We start from the raw sequence: 4,729 nt of genomic DNA, 5'->3' as shown, positions 1-4,729 counted from the left end.
GGGCCGCGACAGTGGATCCCAGACCCGCGGCCGCGACACGCGCGGTACAACCAATTCTCCCCTTCATCCGTCGCTCAGCTCAATGCTACGTCATTCATGGCCGCGGATTACTATCCTCGGTAAGTGCAGAAATTCACCAAGAGCATTTAACACATGCTGAAAATCCAAGAAACGCGTTCGTTCAAGTGGATAAAGACGTCCTTTCACAACGGACACGACTCTTAACCAACGGATACATCACTTCAAACACAACCCTTCAACATCTATAAATAAAGAGTTGATGTTGAGAAAAAGTGTAATGAATTGCTATAATATAGATATAGAAATCAGAGCGTAGAACTTATGTCGAAGTTCTAAGTAAAAACATTTCGAGAGTTAGAAATTAGATTCTGTACAAAACAAGATGAGGTACACATATTGTTTATAGTTTAATTACAACTCAGTAGCGTTTAGACATTGTTCCAGTTTTAGTTTGCATCATGGTAGTGGCCGACCGAATCCCTATTACGAAGTTACAGCGAGAAGATTGAGTAAAGTGTTCGCCCTCGAGCCTGACAACCTCCTAGGAAACCTAAGGAAGCGGAACCGATCAAGCCCTTCACTTGCACGCCCTCGAAGAACTCGATGCTCCTTATTCTCTGTAAACTTGTATCAATTTACATTTCATCTAATAAAGTCCGTTCTATTCGACAAATCGTTATGCAGCACTTATGGTAACCAATCCAATATAAGTGAGGCTGGTGTTTTCATTAATATGCACTTGAATTCAAAATCATTACAAGGAAACTTTGTTGAACACTTAGGCAAATTATCATCTCGAAAGAGTGTTAATTTGAGTAAGGGCAACTATCCCGAAAGGGTTTTGTCGCGTTCAAAGCCAATTAATTAGAGGTTCCGTCATTTATTTCATCATCATAATAATACAAAGTTTAAGTTGTTTTCTTTGCTTAATGCAAATGAACAAATTCATTCCTTTTTCTAATAAGTTCTAAATGTTCCTGTTTTGTAAAATTCATCCTTAAAATCAGAAGATCTTTCTAACAATCGATTTATCCTAAATATATAATCTTATTCCAGCATTTTCAAATACTCAAAGTTTTCAAATTCAATCAAATAAATTTCCTAAATTCAATTAATCCAATTTTCACTTTTTATTTACATTTTATAAATCTAACAAGTTCGAAATTAAAGATTCAAAAATAAGTTTTTCGTTAAAAAACGTATCTCTGTGGGATCGATATTTTTATTACTACAAGCGAAACCGTGCACTTGCGGAAATCGCTCAACAAGTTTTTGGCGCCGTTGCCGGGGATACGCCAAAATTTTTGACAAAATTTTTATTTTGCGCATTTTATTTTCGAATCTAGGTTTATACATTATTTTTATACAACTTTTATATTTTATTTATTTTCAGTTTTATAATATATTTGCTTTCAATTTTGTTTTGAAGGTAGTTTGGCTCGTGTTACAATTTCAAGTTGATGCGCAGTTCACGAAATTCGGGCACGCCACCAGATCCTTTTGATCCAGAAATTGAAAGAACACTTAAGAAAAACAACAAAAACAAAGACAAAACACCCTTAAAAACTAAAGTAGTCCAGCCAGAAATTATGGCCGATCCACAGACACTTATGGATTACGCTAGGCCAGGAATGGCCGGTGTAACTAATAGTGTAGTTAGACCCCGTATAAACGCAAATCAATTTGAAATTAAGCCTGCTTTGCTTAATATGTTGCAAAACAACGTAACGTTTTACGGATTGCCTAACGAAAACCCTAATGCACATTTGACAAATTTCTTAGAAATTTGTGACACTTTTAAAATTACTGATGTAACAGCAGAAGCAATCAAACTTCGCCTCTTTCCTTTCACTTTGAAGGATAAGGCAAAAATTTGGTTAACTTCTATGCCTGCTGCAACATTTGAAACTTGGGACCAATTAGCCCAAGCATTTTTACAAAAATATTTTCCCTTAGCAAAAACCGCAAGAGTCATCAAAGAGTTGACATCTTTCACACAAAATGATAATGAAACTCTTTATGAAGCTTGGGAACGTTTTAAAGAACTTCAACGTTTATGCCCACACCACCAATTGCCAGATGCACTTTTAATGCAAACATTCTATAATGGATTAAATCCTACGACTAGAGGTTCATTAGATGCTATGTCTGGAGGGTTATTTATGAAGAAGACGTCCGCCCAAGCAAGAGAACTTTTGGAGGAAATGGCAATCAACAGCAGTATGTGGCCCGCAGAGCGTGGACATATACCAACGGCGAAACCATCATCCTCATGTACATCATCGGTTAAAGGTATAATGAATCTTGATCCTGTAGCAATGTTACAAGCCCAATTTTCTGCCTTATCGCACAAAATTGATAAATTTATGGCACCATGCGATCCTAATGATCCGATCCAGAGAGATATTGACTACGAAGGTATGAACGAGATAGAACAGGTAAATTTTGTCTAAGGACAAAACCAAACTACTAATCCTTATTCTAATACTTATAATCCTGGATGGAGAAATCATCCTAACTTTAACTGGAAAGATGGTAATAATAATAATAATGCAAATGCTAATCAATATCGTATAAATAATTATCAAAATCAAACAAGAGATACGATTAGCACTTTATCTTCAAAAATCGACAAATTTATAGATGCTATGAATGGAAAGGTAAGTAATCAAGACGATGGTTTTAAACGGATCGAAAATAAATTCGATCAGCTTATCAAAAACCAATCATCTAGCATCCATAATTTGGAGGTTCAAATTGGACAACTTGCTAAATCAATTCCATCCTGCAAAGAGGGAAGTCTTCCCAGCCAAACGGAAGAAAATCCGAAAGAGCATGTTAAGGCTATCACTCTTCGTTCGGGGAAAAACTACTTAGGTCCGGAAATGCCCGGAATTTCAACTTTACCTGGAAATGATTTACCAAAATCCAAAGAAGATACATTAAAACAAAAAGATACACCAATTGACTCTAATCCGAAACCCTTTGTACCAAAGCCACCTTTTCCACACAGGGTCCGAAATAAGGACCATGATAAACAACTGTTATCATTTTTAGATAAACTTAAAAATTTACATATAAATTTAACATTCATGGACGCAATTACGCAAATTCCTAACTATGGAAAATTCTTGAAAGATTTAATTTCAAAAAAGATTAGTTGGGAAGGAATTTCATCCATTTCACTTTCTGAAGAATGTAGTTCGATAGTATCAAGCAAATTACCTACTAAACTCAAAGATCCCGGATGCTTTACCATTCCGTGTACTTTGGGAAATATGGAATTCCCAAGCTGTCTTTGTGATTTAGGAGCTAGTATAAACTTGATGCCATTGTCTATTTTTGAGAAATTAGGATTAGAAGAAGACATCAAGCGTACCAATATGGTTTTGCAATTAGCGGATCAATCCACTAAAAGACCATATGGTATAATTGAAGACGTTTTGGTAAAAGTTGACAAATTTATTTTTCCTACTGATTTTGTTATCTTAGATTTTGCTTATGATGCTAATTGTCCGCTGATCTTTGGTAGACCATTCATGAACACGGGACGTGCTCTAGTTGATGTGTCGAAAGGAAAAGTAGTTTTACGAATAGGTGACGATAAGATCGAGTTCGATATGAATCAAGCGATGAAATATCCTATGGAGGATTTCGCTTGTATGAAGCTTGATTTAATTGAAGAATGTGTTAATGACATTGTTCAAAGAGAAGAAATAATAGAACCTGTAATGGGCGAAGAATTAGAAGATAAGGACCCAGAGCCTTTGATTCGAGAAGATGGACCAGTTCCGCCTTCAGTAATAGTTCCACCTAAATTAGAACTTAAAGAACTACCAAACCATCTGAGATACACTTTCCTAGGCGGAAGTGATACTCTACCTATAATCATCTCTAACAAATTAACAGAAAATCAAGAAGAAAAATTGAAAGAAGTTGTTAGAAATAGAATAGGAAGTATGGGATGGCAGATTTCAGATTTAAAAGGGATTAATCCTAGTATTGTAATGCATAGGATTCACTTAGAAGAAGATAAGCCACCTAAAGCGGATAGACAAAGACGTTTAAATCCGAACATGAAAGAAGTAGTCAAAAATGAGATTACTAAACTTTTAGACAATGGAATCATTTATCCTATTTCGGATAGTGAATGGGTTAGTCCAATCCATTGTGTACCCAAAAAGGGAGGTATAACTGTAGTAAGGAATGATGAAGGTGAATTAATACCTACGCGAACCACCACCGGCTGGAGGGTTTGTATAGATTATAGGAACCTAAATAAGGCAACTAGGAAAGATCATTTTCCTTTACCTTTCATCGATCAAATGATCGAAAGGATAGCCGGTCATGCATTTTATTGTTTTCTCGATGGTTATTCCGGATTCTTTCAAATATATATTTACCCGGATGACCAAGATAAAACAACCTTCACATGTCCTTATGGAACATTTGCATATAGAAGAATGCCTTTTGGTTTATGTAATGCACCAGCAACTTTTCAACGTTGCATGACTGCAATTTTTAATAATTTCATCGAAGATATCATGGAAGTAATTATGGATGATTTTTCAGTTTATGGAGATTCTTTTGATGCATGTTTAAAAAACTTAGATAGAGTTCTTTCTAGATGCGAAGAAACGAATTTGGTATTAAATTGGGAAAAATGTCATTTCATGGTCGACGAAGGAATTGTTTTAGGTCATAAAAT

General features: G+C 35.5%; 1 non-coding gene across 1 annotated transcript; it reads right to left on the bottom strand.

Moving 5' to 3' along the window:
• Positions 1-1,988: 1,988 nt before the first annotated feature.
• LOC136234309 (small nucleolar RNA R71) lies at positions 1,989-2,095 on the bottom strand. Its single transcript, XR_010691199.1, has one exon. It is a non-coding gene; the product is annotated as a small nucleolar RNA R71 (small nucleolar RNA).
• Positions 2,096-4,729: the final 2,634 nt, after the last annotated feature.

This window comes from Euphorbia lathyris, chromosome 6 (genome assembly GCF_963576675.1).
Source record: "Euphorbia lathyris chromosome 6, ddEupLath1.1, whole genome shotgun sequence".
In the NCBI taxonomy this organism is placed as follows: domain Eukaryota; kingdom Viridiplantae; phylum Streptophyta; class Magnoliopsida; order Malpighiales; family Euphorbiaceae; genus Euphorbia; species Euphorbia lathyris.
Note: the sequence above shows the minus strand (reverse complement) of the source record. Positions and strands in the feature narration are given on the sequence as shown.